General features: G+C 38.3%; 1 protein-coding gene across 1 annotated transcript in view; it reads left to right on the top strand.

The window, feature by feature from the left end:
* LOC129781445 (uncharacterized) overlaps positions 1-17,026 on the top strand; it is a 324,032-nt gene that overhangs the window by 39,243 nt on the left and 267,763 nt on the right. The window contains exon 5 of the mRNA XM_055789175.1: positions 10,681-10,835. The gene's annotated coding sequence lies outside the window, so the exon portion shown is untranslated. The remainder of the gene's footprint in view (positions 1-10,680; positions 10,836-17,026) is intronic.

The following is a 17,026-nucleotide window of genomic DNA, read 5'->3' as shown; positions in this document are numbered from 1 at the left end:
TTGGTTAATACCAAAAATTCTCTATGGAGTAAGCATCTTCAGCCGAGGTGGTGAAAAACCACTAAAAACGATCGAACCGGTATATAACAAGGCAATAAAGATAGCCATTGGTGCCTTCGTTACAAGTCCTACCCTCGCTGTTATGGCAGAGAGTGGGCAACTACCATTTGATCGACTCGTTACGAAGATTGTAACAAATAGAGCTATTCGTTACCTTTCAATTCCTGACCGTGACCATGATGTTACATTAATATCTCGGGCAAAGGACCAATTCAAAGAACACACGAATTAGAATCTTCCCGATATATGTGTACATTTGACGGTCATGGAAAGGAATTGGAATGTAAAACCGCCGAATGTTAACCTTGATTTACTCAAGGAAGTTCGTGCAGAAGATCTCCCATCAAAAGTGAAGGCCTCAATCACCTCGTAGTAACAAAATTCCAGTTTGAACATCAAGTACACTAAGCACTGATGGTGTCGGTTGCGGTATTTTTGAAAACCGATATACTGGTAGTTTCTCGCTTCCTCCACAATGCACTATTTTTAGCGCAGAAGCATTTTCGCTTCTAATCGCTACCCAAGAGTGCACACATGATTCTCTTCCTATTGTTCTGTTTTATGATCCCGCGAGCTGTCTCCGGGCTCTTCGAAAAGGTAAAAACCTTCACCCATGGATCATTGCAATAGAAGAAGATAAAAATATTACCTTCTGTTGGATTCCCGGTGATACCGGAATTCCTGGAAATATTGTCGCCGACAAATTAGCCGGTAGGGGCAGAATTCAAGAACCCCCTAATGTACCCATTCCTCGCTCCGATGCGAAACTTTGGGTAAAACAGCAGATCCACCAAAGTTGGAACATAGCCTGGAGAAACAACAGACCAACTTTTCCTCAAAAAATTAAAAATACCACTCTTCCATGGCATGACAGAAACAACAGTAAGGAAAGACGGCTTCTCACCCGTCTTCGAATCGGCCATACAAAGGTCACTCATACATATCTTTTTCAAAGAAATAAAGAAAAACCTCAATGCTCTTGCAACGAGGCTCCCATCTCTGTAAGTCACTTACTACTGGATTGTCAACATACGAAGGATGCTAGAATTAGGATTAATATTGGAAAAAACCTAAGGGACATATTGAGTAATGATGACATTCAGGAGAATAACTTAATTGAATTTTTGAAAGAAACAGGACTTTACAGGAAAATATAGAACATTTGAAACTAGAATAATAAAAATAGTAGAAAAGAAAATCGGAGACGATTGAATCGTTAGATTTAAAGTCTCCGTAAACAAAGGAAAATAAGAAGAAACATTGCAAATACATAGGGGGCGCTTTTGCTCCCACCGAAATGTTGCTTCGTGTAATTTCATATCAATGGCCGATCGTGTATTGTGAAAAAATGATCACAAGTGTAAGTGTACATTTTGTGTTGTGGTGAAAATTACTTGATATGTGAAACGATTTATTTCAATTTTCATAAATAAAAAATCAAGCTGTTTTTCCGCTCGAGAACGGGTCGTTTGGTTAAGCGGCGAGAAAAATTGTAGAAGTGAAGAAATATTAGAAAAAGTGATTTCCCATATGCTCTACATATGGTATAGTGTAGGTGTTGTTAGTCCAATTAAAATTCGCATTGGGTTGAATTAAACACAAACTAAAAATTATAAAAGAAAATTACTCTTTCCGTTTCCAATATGTTTTCTCTATATTAAGGTTAAAGTGGAAGCTAGCCACAATGGCGCTCATTTCTTTCATGTCCCTCCTTCATCACTCGCCCGAAAATCTATAATTTTGCGAAACAGTGTGAAGAAAATGATCGTTTTCGCACACTTCCCATCAAAACTCGAGCAAGTGCTCTGAAAGTTAAATTTTCATTTTCCAATCTTCGACCATGGTTTTGTTTGTTTGGTGAAATTCGTTATTTTTTCGACACTGATGCCAGACAACATCATCGAAACAGCTATAAAAACTACTCAATAAAATGTTATTCCTTAGTCATAGCGTTTCATGTCATGAAAATCAATAGAATAAAATTTTATTGATATCAATACAATTATTATTTTTACGTTTAATGGGTGTATAATGTAAGTTTAAGCAACTTTAACATTGGGTAAGAAAATTGTATTGCAGAGCTCGGAACACTGCCACGGCTGCCTATGCTTTCAAAAATAGTAAAGTATTACATTACATCAAAATGCCTCGGCCAACGAATATGTTCGAATATGCTCTCCAACGTGAATAGGTTCACAACAATACGATCAACGGAGGAAAATATTAAGGAATTCACCTCTATTCCGGATCCCGAACGGGTTGAAATTGGCAAAATAATGCATTTTGTAACCCGTTCGACTTCGATTAAGCACATTTATCAATCCGTTCGTCTTCGAATTATTTCGAAATTTGTTTATCATCATTGCAAGGATGCCAAATTTGCAGACAAGTTCGCAATTTTACTGATATTAAATTTTTATCGGAGACTCTATTCTGTTGCAGTCTACAGGGCTATCGTATTTCTTTTCTATATGTCTTGACTCAATTCCCTGCAGTTTTTCAAACATCACTTTACTATTCTCACGATTACAAAGGTAGCTGGCAGGTATTTATACACATCAACATTTCATATTTTCGACGAAGACCTTCTGCTGGCATCTCTGGAGGTAATGATATTTACTAAATTCCTAAAGGGCACTGTTTAGATTTGGTGCGCTCTATCGCATTTGTGTACAAAAAGATCAATTCAAAAACAAAATTTGCAAATGAGAGTCCATCTGAGGAGGATATTCTAAAAAAAAAATGTAAGATTGTCATTTGTTTCTTTCTTAAATGTAACAGCACTATTCGCATTTCCGCACATCGGGAAGAAAAGATAGCATTATATTAGATCCGCCATTATGAAGGTCAGCAAACTCAAATCAATGTGATATCTAATGGACAGACCAATCCACCAACATTGATTCCAAGTGCCCCAGCAAACTTGCAATGACAGCTTCACCAATGTAGAGCCCTCCGCCAAATCTATCAGCAGCTAACATCCCTCCAAATCCAATATTCGCACATACTTTGTCGAACCTAGCATACTACCCATACCTCTCGCCAATGCCATCAGCCGGTAGCATTCCAGCTTCGATAACTTCGAATGGGGCGATCCCGGACCAGCGCAAACACCTGTCAATCAAGGATCATCTAGTCAATCAACGATACCAAACAGTGCAAGCTCTCCAATGCCATCATCACCTGCGATTGGAGTGGGCGCGGAAACTTCACCATCAGCAGCTGCTTCATCAAATGTACCCTCGGGCACTGCCACTGCCATTACCGCTGTTGGAACACTTAAAGCACAACCTGCGACAGTTGCGGAGGCGGGCGCTGCCCGGCTAGAAGGTTTCCTAATATTGTGGTCGAGGAGCAAGAAAACCGTGACTGGTTGGACATTTTCTTTAGCTTGTGTCGGGTGTGAATCCTGATGACCGTGGTACAGCGCGGACTCGATTATATACAGTTTTTGATTTCTGTTCACTGTATATAATCGAGTCAAATTTTTTTTTATTTGTTTTTTTTTACATGTATTTTTCGATTTTTGAAAATAAAAGAGGAATTTGATTTTTGATTCATCCCCTTTAAGTCAGAAAACACCTTTCTCACACGAAAAAAAATAATTTTTCCAGATTGTCTTAGGAGGTGATAGACGATTATATTTGATGAAAAAAATACTCCTACGCATATTTTCGAATTTCAACAATGACAGAGTTATAGAACAGAGAAGAGATAGTTTTTTTTTTGTTTCGGACTCTGTTGCTTCAAACTGGCTCTACATTAAAAAGTACGCTAAGGAAGACAATTTTGATGATTTCATTTGCAAGATGAGAAAAATTAGTACAGGATTAGTAGTGGAACAACTCAATTAGTGGATGTTAATAACATTTTGGAAGTGAAAAACTTCAAAGTTAATAATTTTTAATGTGTTATTATTAATTTTATCCTAAAATTTTAAATTGAACTACATTGTTTTGCAACAATTAAATTGAAGTTCTTTAACCGCTCTACAATTCGTTCTTTGACGCCCAACTTCTATCTTTCATTATTTGGCTGCAATATCGTTCTAAACAATTCCTGGTGAAAATTCAAGCAATATCTTAAAAAATCCCGATTTTTACCCCACTGCACATGTAATAGCCACTTAAACTTCACCTTAACGCTGAAAGGCTCTCCTTTCCTTCTTGAAATAAGCTAGAAAATTTTTGTTTTTCCAAGCTGTATATAATCGAGTCCAAAATTGTATATAATCGAATCACATATAATCGAGTCCGACCTGTATATCTATACTCGTCTCCGGCAAGATGCTTAACGGTAGTTTTCGTAGGAGTGTTGCTCTATCTATATCAACTCGGCTGTTTCCGCAACAATAACACCGATCGGTTGGAAAAAGCTCGCAGAATTGTCGTTCAGCAGATCAACAATGCTTACGGAGTGAGACCAAATATCATTCCTCGGGCACGAATGGTTCCTCCCAGGCCGGTTGCTGCGGATGTGGCAGTTAATTATCTTTAAGCGGCACAAAACCCGGTTCCAGCACCTCCAGCTGAGTAACCTCCTGTGGCCGCTTACCTCTTTAAAAATCAATGAGAAAAATTATAAATTGAAATCTATATAATTTTACAAGGTTTTACCTTTAATTCGAATGTAGACGAATGCACAATAAATAATTTGCTGCAGAAACTATAACTTTTAAAACCATTTGCCGTTTTGACGTGGGACTACGTATAACCGGAATATATGGAGGGTAAAATGAAAACCTAAACACAGAACATGCAGGAAAAAATGAAAGATTTCGAATGCTTATAGCTCGAACATTTCTTACTGGATAGGAGAGATGTTTGCATCACTTGATAGGGAATATTTCTACGCATCTATCGCAACTAACAAAATGTTGTTTTTCATTAGATAAACAATTGAATAACTGTAAAATATTAGGCGTTATCTAAACGCCCTAACTGCATCGTTCTGATTGGCCCGATTTACGGTTTCCCTAACACAGCCATCAAAACCAGGCAGCTTTGGGGAAATCGGCATTGCAAATACATGAAAGTAGGGGGACTTTTGTTCTCATCGAAAAATGTTCCCTAACACAGACTTTAAAACCAAGCTTGAAGTGTAGATATTGAAAAGAATTGGTCCCAAGATGGATCCTTGAGGAACACCTGCATTCACAATGAATTTCTCTGATGAAATATTGTTTATAGAAACATTGAACGCTCTATCAGAAAGATAATTTTTTATAATTTTTATCAAGTATGTAGGAAAACCAAAGTTCTGAAGCTTGTAAATGAGACCATTATGCCAAACATTATCAAATGCTTTTTCAACATCAAGAAGTGCCATGGCAGATGATTTTGAAACTGACTTGTTTCGTCTGATTATATTGTATACTCTACGAAGCTGGTGAATTGTAGAGTGACCTTTTCGGAATCCAAACTGCTCATCCAAAAATATATTGTGCTCATCTGCAAAAGCAAGAATGCGCGTTAATATAATTTTTTCGAATACTTTCGAAAATGCTGGGAGAAGGCTAATTGGTCGATAGCTCTTTGAAGAAAAAGGATCTTTTCCGGGTTTTAGTATCGGGATCACTTTTGCCAACTTCCAACTCGAGGGGAAGTAGCCAAGTGATAGACATCTGTTGAAGACAGAAGTCATAATTTCATATAAGTTGTTACTAAGATGTTTCAACTCAATGTTAAATATACTGTCGAAGCCGGGGGCCTTCATATTCTTCAACGAGCGTATAACCGAGATAACCTCTGCAGTCGAGATGATTTCACTCTCTTGAGGTACAGAATGGATATTGTCAATAGCCCTTACAGTATCATTCGCCGAAGCTTCAAATGGACTTGTAATGTTCTGGCCAAGATTGTGTGAACTAGCGAAATGGTTGCCAATTGCATTAGCCTTTTCGGCAGGTGTTATCGATCGTTCTGAATTATCAGGTTGAAGAAGAGGAGGAATAGGATTAGACTTGGTCTTGAGAATTTTAGCGAGCCTCCAAAAAGGCTTGGAGTTATTCGGAAGTTTACTAATATCTTTTGCGAGTTTTTTGTTACGGAGATCAATCATTCTGGCCTGGATAACCTTGGTTAACTGATTATACTGTCGTTTCCTCTCTCGAATACCAGTACGTTGGTACTGCCTTCGATAGAGGTTCCGAAGCCTAATCAAATGTTTAGTAATGGAATCAATTTGAACAGTCACTCACCTGAATCGTTTCTGGGATGTGGTTTTGGCGAGCCTGAATAACTGCAGTTTGAATAGAGCTGACTGTTGCTTCGATATCTTCGGGAGATTCAAGAGGCTGATTGAGATCAATGTTGTTGTCAATAAGCTGCTGGAATTCCACCCAATTCGCACGATGATGGTCCCGTCTACATTGTAGCCTCCTGACTACGACATTCACTCCCAATTCAACCATCACTGGTAAGTGATCCGAACTCAACTCGTTAAGGGCAATAGGATCACCGATGTGGCGATCCATGTTGGTAACGAAGAAATCAATTATGGAATGTACTCCAGAACGAGAAATGCGAGTGGGGGTCGCTGGACTAAGAATCCTGTAGCGCCCACACTGTAGATCATCATTTAGAGTCACTCCATATTGATTCCTCCTTTGGTTTCCCCAGGACTGATGTCGAGCATTAATGTCCCCGCCGATGACGTATTTCGACTGCCTTCGTGTTAGCTTGATGATATCGTTTTTAAGAAGCAACGCTGAGCCATCTCTGATTGACGTCTGTTTGGGATAGTAGACCGCAATCACGATAATAGACCCAATCGATGTTGTGATTTCCGCCCCAATAGCTTCGATGATGTTGAGTTTCAGACACGGCAAAAGTCGATATCTGATGTTATTTCTGATGGCTAAGGCAACACCTCCTCCACCAGAACCAGCACGATCCATTCTCAATAGACGATAATTCGGGACTCGAATATTAATATTCGGTTTAAGATGCGTCTCAGTAACGATAGCTACGTCGATGCTGTTTGTCACCAGGAAGTCAGTGAACTCGATAAGCTTACTCTTAAGAGAGCAGGCATTCCAATTAATTAGCCTTAGAGATGACCGATCCATGGTTATAATAAAAATGTAGCATAACTTGTACTTGTTCCTGTTGGTTGCGACAACTTCTAGTCTGTCGATCTAGTTCAAGAACAGGGTTGCAAGTTCTTGCATGCTATAAAGCTCCTCAGTAGAAGAGGAATGAGGTGAAGGTTTTGGTGTAGGTGATAAACCAATAGCTGCAACCTTACTATAGCTCGGTTGCTCCTTTTTTGGCTTTTCGCTAGAAGAGGCCGTTTGGGGGCGACCTGTAGGAAGTGGAAGAGGAGGAAGAACAGGAATCGTGCGAGAAACCATTGGAGGGAACTCTTTGTCAGTAAATTCTGGAACCTTCTTCCTATTCTGTGTTTTATCAGTAGCTTGCTTCCAGATACGTTTAAAATCCGCACGTTTTGTGCAGCTACGGCTGGTGGCTTGGTGACTTTCGCCACAGTTAACGCATTTGCGAGGTTCTTTTTCTGGAAGGCTGCAAGTGCTTGTTAGGTGGTCAGCAGCACACTTGCCACAACGAGTTTTCATGTGACAGTTTCTTGTTCCGTGTCCGAAACCAAGGCAATTTGAACATTGCGTTACATCCCGATGTTGAGGTTTGTATCGGTCCCATTGTACCGAGATGTTGAAGATCTCACTGATTTCTCTTATGCGAGTTATGTTGGCTGATCCTTTCTTGAAGTGGATCAGGTACAAAACATTGGAATACCCATTGTCTGGCGTTTTATGCCTAGTCATCCGATATACAGCTAACGGCTGAATATTGTATGATTGTTCCAGATCTTTTTTAATATCCTCCAACTCAATAGCAGGAAGACCTCGCAACACCACCTTAAATGGTTTTTCAGACGGCGTATCGTGAGTGTAAAACTCATGATTTTTTGATTTCAGGTATGATCCAATTATTTTATATTGCTCCAGGTTGGGACTAGTGATTTTAATCCCGATGCTGCATATTTTAAAAACTGGCTGCAATTTCAGCGCCAGCAGTTCAGACCTCAAAGTTCCTATATCTCTCGATGTTGTAAAATAAGGTGGTACTTTCACCTTTTTCTCTACATTTACTTTCTCGGTAGTTGGTTCCTCCTCGGTATGGCCATCCAATAAAGCATAGCGGTTTCTTTCTAATATTGGCTCCTTGCCGGTGTCCGATCGATGTCGTTTGTTGGTGCCATGTGGTATGCCTGGGTCGGTTGACCGGGTTTTCCCCATCGTTGTAGTCCTCAAGGGCAGACAGGTAGTTGATGAATCGCAGGTAGACAATCTGAAAAGAGAAATAAATAGCTTTTTAAAAATCAGGTAATGAATGGAGCTCCAAACACGTCCGTCTCTGTCGACGGTCGGAGTGGAATGATAAAAGTTTGCCTCAGCGAGATCCACTGTTTATAGTTACAGAGTATTGCTGTACGTTTGAAAATTCGTACAGCAATACTCTGTAACTCCTTCTATTCTCCTTCCTCCTTCTATAAGACCAGGCGATGACCTTGCAGCTTTATGTCATTGTAAACAAACAATGCTTCAATTTATATTCTACTGTGTAGATATTGGTGACTAGTGATCCCCGATACAGAAATCAATTATTAATCGAACGAATACGGTGCAACTATCGCAATAAACGAAGCCTGAGACGAGACATGACAATAGGGGGCCGATTCCGGACCACCACTTCTGTCAAACTCGGACCACTTGCAACTCGCCTTCTGATTGTCTAATGAGTAAAATAATTAACAAAGATGAATATGTTGCCAAATATATTCAAAATTGAATAATTGTTGCATTCACATTTCAATTTAGCGATAATTTCTATAATGGATTTTTTTTTGTATATTTTCGTTTCTATTACGTCCGGTGTTCCCGAAGAGAAGGAAACATTGCATCGGAATTTCCACCCTACATCTTTTCGGGATTATTTTGCCATCTAGCATAGCATAATAGCAGCGACCTAACAGAGAAGAGCATTCAATTATTTTCCAGCCGTAAAGCAGTTAGCAATATAATTATAATCTAATAACAAATAACAACCAACGCAGCAGAAAAGTATTTAAAATCATATTGGAACTTGAATAAACCATACATACCTACAGAAAAAAAACCTGAATAAACGCTATGTTATTATTTGGGAATGTATGATTTTATCAATATTTCAGTACTGTTAGTATTTGAACGATATCAAAGTTAAATTATAAGGCCTTATTTCCGTATACACTCCACGGTAAAAACGAATTGAAGTTTATCCGCGATGACAGAGATACGGTATCGATATCTGGAAACGAAATAAGCTTTTAACAAGTCTTACTACTCGGCCCGAAGGCACTTTTAAATTGTTAAAACCTGAATGAAAATTTTTACTTGGCGTTATTTATTTACTTGAAGAACGTCTTTCTTACCCTAACTTGACCTGTTTTCTATACACTTTGCGATATTCTCACTAAAACTACTCATTATAATATAAAATTATCTTCAGATACAATTTTTGTACGAGATTATTTTACCAAATGAAGAAAGCAAAGTTTTCCATTCACAATCAACACTAATATGATACGGAGAAGTTAATTTTCATTCATAATTTCTATTTGAAGAGTGTTCATTCTACCTGAAAACCCATCATTTTCTCTAACTCGTAAAACGAAATTTCATGGCGTGTCGTCCATTCCGTTTTCATCTTGAAGTGTAAACGGTAAGGCCCGTAATCTCTTGATAAATAAAATGAACTTTGAATTTAATTCATATATGTCAACATATCATACACCTACTATCAAATCTACGTTTTCTAGTTTTCTTTATCTCTTCACATTTTATTTTTTGGATACCAAAATAACAGGAAAATACTTATTGTTTAAAATATGTGATATTCGGTCGGAAGATTGATACAAAAAAAATTATGCAACTCAGAAAATACATGATACGAAGAACACATGTTTTTCATGGGAAAATAATCTTCCGAAATTTTATAACATTTGGCAACCTTCACATCTCGCTTCCCTGTTATCTAGCACTTGGTCGAAGAAAATGCAGAAAGAAGAGTAAGAAGCCAGTTGTCACGTCTTGTCTTAGGTGATTACATCGTGTTGGCTCAACCGATCCCGCTTCCGTTGCTACCTTCAAAATTTTTGTGTGCAGTCAGCCGATTGCAAAATTCCAGCCGTAAATTGCACTCAACCGAGGGCTGTGTGTTTTTGAAGTTATCCTTTGGCTTGTGTAGAGAAAAAGACTATACCTAAAAGTGTGTTTTTGTTTCCCGAGAATTCGCGTGAAGAAAAAATTGTGTCCGATCGGAAGTTCCCGTGTGTCCTTAGATTGACGACGCAGTTTGTGTGAGCATAACTCTGCAACGTGTCCGAAAAAGTTGTAGAAGTAAAACAAAACGTGTATGATTCTGTACGAAACCGACGGTGTGTAAACTAAATGTATGAGTACAAACAAACTGAAGTGTTTTATCCAATCAATTTGCATTGTAATAGGTTATTGATAACAACTGTGATTAAATTATCTTAACTTTTTTTAATTAAATGAAGTAATTTTCCGGCTATGACTTTCATTAAATACTTTTTTACCCTCATGTATATTTTCAGGTGATTGCATCCACAAATCTTTAGACGATATCGCACAAAATTCAGCCATTCGAAATGACGTTCCTTCACAACAAACAGGCTCAAAACAAAAGAATTCTGATACTGGAAATACGTTGTCTAGCAATGAAAGCATGTCTGTTGTCGATGAATGAAAGGTATGTACAATAGAACAATCAATTTTTTTATTCTTCTAATTTGTTGATTCGTATGTTGTAATTTAAAAACCAAAGATTGTTTAAAGCACTGGTTGGAAAACTTATGAAGCGATCGCCGTTGACGTATTCTATGACCAAAACCGCGTTCTCTCTCGACCTCTCCGTCATTGGTTCCGATCTAAAATTGATTGGATAACAACTCGACAAATATTTGGATTTTTGAAATATTTTGAGCGTATCAGTGGTGCAATGAGTTTGTTCTCTATGATCGGAAAAATTACCGACTGGACCATTTTTGGATCCAAATGCTATTGAATTACATCACGGGAACACCAAGCCAAACTGATGCTATTGGATTACATCACGGGAACACCAAGCCGAATGCGTAAATGGGTGCGAATATTACTTCGCTCGGACGCATTCATACGCAAACAATTTTTCATGACTGTTCCATGCGAAAGCAGAACAGAAACCGATGCGAGTGAAAGTACTCACGCCTTGCGTATGTCTGCTTTTCGCGTTGACGGTGGAATGGTGTCATCTGGATACGACATTAGTTTGTATGAGACCAGCTATTCTCTATCAGTCGCCCTTAAAGCAGTTTTAAATAGCTAAAATTTGTATGAAATTTTTTTCTTGGTGTTATTTACCTATTAGACGTACGTCGTTATGACCCTAATTTAAACGACTTTCAGATTTTTCAGATATTCTCACCAGAACATAACATTATAATATAAAATTATCTAGAGACACAATTTTTGCATGATATTTTTTCACTACTTGCAAGCAAAAGTGATTTTCATTTACATAGAGTACTAATTTGGTTTGGGAAAATTAATTCTCATTCATAATTTTGATTTTAAAAGTGTGTTCATTTCTACTGCAACCCCATATTGTCATGCCTACTCCTCCATTCCGTAATACGAAGCTCAATGCCCAAACACTCATGCAAGCGAGCAAAACAAATCACGGTTTCTTCATGTGCCTATATTTTGTGACCGTGTTCGGGAACACATTGCGATCACCAATCATCATCAATGAGCAAGATTGTTATGATTTCAATAGCTTGCTTTCAAAGCAATTTTTAAGCTTTTGAACCGATAAGTGACAATCATATAATTCGTTGACATTTTATCTCTTGGATGAAGTGATTATTATACCACTCCATCCAGCCGGTAAAGAGGTATTAACGTTCAAAACCTTGCAGTCCAGCGTCACTCTCTCGTTTTAGAAACTTTGAACTAACACCCCGGTACAGAAATGAAAGACGTAGTCAAAACCAACATCTTCTATACAATTTTCGACTCTTTTGAGTTGTGTTGGAAAAGTTCTAGAAAGGATAGTAAATCGACGCCTAAAGACCTTTTTAGAGTCTAATAAGCTGCTCGATCCAAGACAGTTCGCTTTTCGTGCGGGAAAATGCACAGAAGATCACCTCGAAGATCTACAGGCTATTGTACATGACGTTATTGAGAAAGATCACCACGCAGATGTGGCATCACTTTATCTAAGTAAAGCATTTGATCAGCATGGAGATATCCAGTATTGAAGAGTCTCTTCGACTGGGTGATCCGTGGAAGACTAGGTTTCTATGTGAAAAGTTTCCTAGAAAATAGAACTCAGAGCCATAGTCAACAACACAAAATCTTCATTGAAAATCCAAGAAAGGGGAATTCCCCAAGGCTCGGTTGTATCGCCAACCCTCTTCATAATTATTATGCAGTCCCTTTTTGCAAAAAATCCGGAAAATGTAAAAATTCTTGTCTATGCGACATTGTGCTAGTACTAGCGACATTGTGCTAGTTTCAGTTAGCGTCACTGCATCAGCAACAAGAAAAACAGGAAGTGGGTTATATCTATGGTATAACCGCAAGGGTGACGTAGGACTATCGTTGATTTAGAGATCATTTGTTTGAATTTGAATCTGAATTCATTCTGAATGAATGAATATTTGGGGGACTTCGAAAACGAGAGTGTTACGTTGGATGCACAAGGTTTTATGCATCCAATATTGGATACGGAAATATTCTACTGATAGGGAAGAATAATCTTCAGAAGCTATTCTGTTAATTGCGATTGATTGAAAAATCACCAAACCAAATGTATTTGGTCACAGTGTTACATGGATAGAAAACATTCAAATAAACTCTTTCACTTGAATGTAATTTTAAATTCCCAGAGGAACTGGCAGATTATTTTCAGTAACGATTAGATATTACCACATTTTCCTCGATACTGGAAGCCCACCAGTGGTTTATGCTAACTCGATAACCATCTGTTAATAGCACTTGATTGAAACATATTTGGTCACAGTGTTACATAGATAGAAAACATTCAAATAAATTCTTTCACATGAATGTATTTTTAAATTCCCAGAGGAACTGGCAGATTATTTTCCGGATCTTTCTCGATGCTGAATGGCATCCAAACGGTAAGAATTCCGTGCGTGTATATGTGTGTGTAGCGGCTGCTTCGATGGTCACCTTCTCTTCTCCTGAAGGATCGGCTTCTCTGTGCTCCCTCACAGGTTCAAACAAACTGCCTGCGTTTCAGGGCAGATCTCGACCCTTCGCCGTCCAGCACCCTCAGCAACGATGTTGTCTTGTCGATGTCCTCACGAAAAATGAATGCGTCTCACCACCAGAATATCGCTTAAGTATGCTTTTTGTGCGTGATTGAATCGAGAGAAGGCATGGTTTACGATGGCAATTTGGAAGGCAAACTAGAGGGGAATGAACTCTCTGAGCTCGGAACTTTCGGCGACTGAGCAATAATCGATTGCGGGCGCATACAATATTGGATACGGAAATATTCTACTGATGGGGAAGAATAATCTTCAGAAGCTATTCTGTTAATTGCGATTGATTGAAAAATCACAAAACCAAATGTATTTGGTCACAGTGTTACATGGATAGAAAACATTCAAATAAACTCTTTCACATGAATGTATTTTTAAATTCCCAGAGGAATTGGCAGATTATTTTCAGTAACGATTAGATATTACCACATTTTCCTCGATACTGGAAGCCCACCAGTGGTTAATGCTAACTCGATAACCATCTGTTAATAGCACTTGATTGAAACATATTTGGTCACAGTGTTACATGGATAGAAAACATTCAAATAAACTCTTTCACATGAATGTATTTTTAAATTCCCAGAGGAACTGGCAGATTATTTTCCGGATCTTTCTCGATGCTGAATGGCATCCAAACGGAAAGAATGCCGTGCGTGTATGTGTGTGTGTTTGTAGCGGCTGCTTCGAGATCTTCCCGGGGAACAGTTTGTGGCATCACTCTCCTCCTGATGGATTCCCTTCTGGCCTAAGGTGCACAAACAGGCTCTTAGAGACACCGTTCATTCGCGCTTTCATGATAAACGAAGAGCTTCACCACAACAGCGACAACATGCTCCAATCGCTGTTCAATTAGAACTAAGTGGATTTCCGAGCGGCGCTCGCTTATATACCGATTGGTGATTTCAATAGCCTGTTTTGAAAGCAATTTTAAGACTATTGAAACAAGTTTTTGGATCAGAAAGTAACAAGTATAGAACGCGTAGACATTTTATCTATCGAATGAAGTGTTTATCATACCATTTCGTTCAGTTGTTTAGGAGCTATTAACGCTCAAAATCTCGGTCTCCGGCGTAACGCTTTCGTTTTCGAAACTTTGATTTTACACCCCGGTATAGAAATGTAAGACGTAGTCCTACGTCAAAAGACTTCAGAAAGCGATTGATTCTGTTCAAAACGGGGCTGGTTTCGATATATCCCCGAAAAATCAAAACTTCTGCATATATGTAATCCCAAAGCTCACTTCAAAGTTTCCAACCCTAAAATTTTCGAAACCCAAATTCCCTCAGTCAAAACTCTCAAAATACTTGGAGTAACTTTTGATAAGAGACTGATTTTTAAACCACATGCTCAGATGGTCAAAAAAGATGCCCGCAATAGATTGAATCTATTGAAGGCGATTTCTGGCAATCTAGCTTTGGGACATAGGAAATCTCTTTTACGGATAATAAATGCTTGGTTAATACCAAAAATTCTCTATGGAGTAAGCATCTTCAGCCGAGGTGGTGAAAAACCACTAAAAACGATCGAACCGGTATATAACAAGGCAATAAAGATAGCCATTGGTGCCTTCGTTACAAGTCCTACCCTCGCTGTTATGGCAGAGAGTGGGCAACTACCATTTGATCGACTCGTTACGAAGATTGTAACAAATAGAGCTATTCGTTACCTTTCAATTCCTGACCGTGACCATGATGTTACATTAATATCTCGGGCAAAGGACCAATTCAAAGAACACACGAATTAGAATCTTCCCGATATATGTGTACATTTGACGGTCATGGAAAGGAATTGGAATGTAAAACCGCCGAATGTTAACCTTGATTTACTCAAGGAAGTTCGTGCAGAAGATCTCCCATCAAAAGTGAAGGCCTGTTTCAATCACCTCGTAGTAACAAAATTCCAGTTTGAACATCAAGTACACTAAGCACTGATGGTGTCGGTTGCGGTATTTTTGAAAACCGATATACTGGTAGTTTCTCGCTTCCTCCACAATGCACTATTTTTAGCGCAGAAGCATTTTCGCTTCTAATCGCTACCCAAGAGTGCACACATGATTCTCTTCCTATTGTTCTGTTTTATGATCCCGCGAGCTGTCTCCGGGCTCTTCGAAAAGGTAAAAACCTTCACCCATGGATCATTGCAATAGAAGAAGCTGCCTCAGATAAAAATATTACCTTCTGTTGGATTCCCGGTGATACCGGAATTCCTGGAAATATTGTCGCCGACAAATTAGCCGGTAGGGGCAGAATTCAAGAACCCCCTAATGTACCCATTCCTCGCTCCGATGCGAAACTTTGGGTAAAACAGCAGATCCACCAAAGTTGGAACATAGCCTGGAGAAACAACAGACCAACTTTTCCTCAAAAAATTAAAAATACCACTCTTCCATGGCATGACAGAAACAACAGTAAGGAAAGACGGCTTCTCACCCGTCTTCGAATCGGCCATACAAAGGTCACTCATACATATCTTTTTCAAAGAAATAAAGAAAAACCTCAATGCTCTTGCAACGAGGCTCCCATCTCTGTAAGTCACTTACTACTGGATTGTCAACATACGAAGGATGCTAGAATTAGGATTAATATTGGAAAAAACCTAAGGGATATATTGAGTAATGATGACATTCAGGAGAATAACTTAATTGAATTTTTGAAAGAAACAGGACTTTACAGGAAAATATAGAACATTTGAAACTAGAATAATAAAAATAGTAGAAAAGAAAATCGGAGACGATTGAATCGTTAGATTTAAAGTCTCCGTAAACAAAGGAAAATAAGAAGAAACATGCAAATACATAGGGGGCGCTTTTGCTCCCACCGAAATGTTGCTTCGTGTAATTTCATATCAATGGCCGATCGTGTATTGTGAAAAAATGATCACAAGTGTAAGTGTAAATTTTGTGTTGTGGTGAAAATTACTTGATATGTGAAACGATTTATTTCAATTTTCATAAATAAAAAATCAAGCTGTTTTTCCGCTCGAGAACGGGTCGTTTGGTTAAGCGGCGAGAAAAATTGTAGAAGTGAAGAAATATTAGAAAAAGTGATTTCCCATATGCTCTACATATGGTATAGTGTAGGTGTTGTTAGTCCAATTAAAATTCGCATTGGGTTGAATTAAACACAAACTAAAAATTATAAAAGAAAATTACTTTTTCCGTTTCCAATATGTTTTCTCTATATTAAGGTTAAAGTGGAAGCTAGCCACAATGGCGCTCATTTCTTTCATGTCCCCGCCTCATCACTCGCCCGAAAATCTATAATTTTGCGAAACAGTGTGAAGAAAATGATCGTTTTCGCACACTTCCCATCAAAACTCGAGCAAGTGCTCTGAAAGTTAAATTTTCATTTTCCAATCTTCGACCATGGTTTTGTTTGTTTGGTGAAATTCGTTATTTTTTCGACACTGATGCCAGACAACATCATCGAAACAGCTATAAAAACTACTCAATAAAATGTTATTCCTTAGTCATAGCGTTTCATGTCATGAAAATCAATAGAATAAAATTTTATTGATATCAATACAATTATTATTTTTACGTTTATTGGGTGTATAATGTAAGTTTAAGCAACTTTAACATTGGGTAAGAAAATTGTATTGCATAGCTCGGAAC

This window comes from Toxorhynchites rutilus, unplaced genomic scaffold, assembly GCF_029784135.1.
Source record: "Toxorhynchites rutilus septentrionalis strain SRP unplaced genomic scaffold, ASM2978413v1 HiC_scaffold_10, whole genome shotgun sequence".
In the NCBI taxonomy this organism is placed as follows: Eukaryota; Metazoa; Arthropoda; class Insecta; order Diptera; family Culicidae; genus Toxorhynchites; species Toxorhynchites rutilus.
Note: the sequence above shows the minus strand (reverse complement) of the source record. Positions and strands in the feature narration are given on the sequence as shown.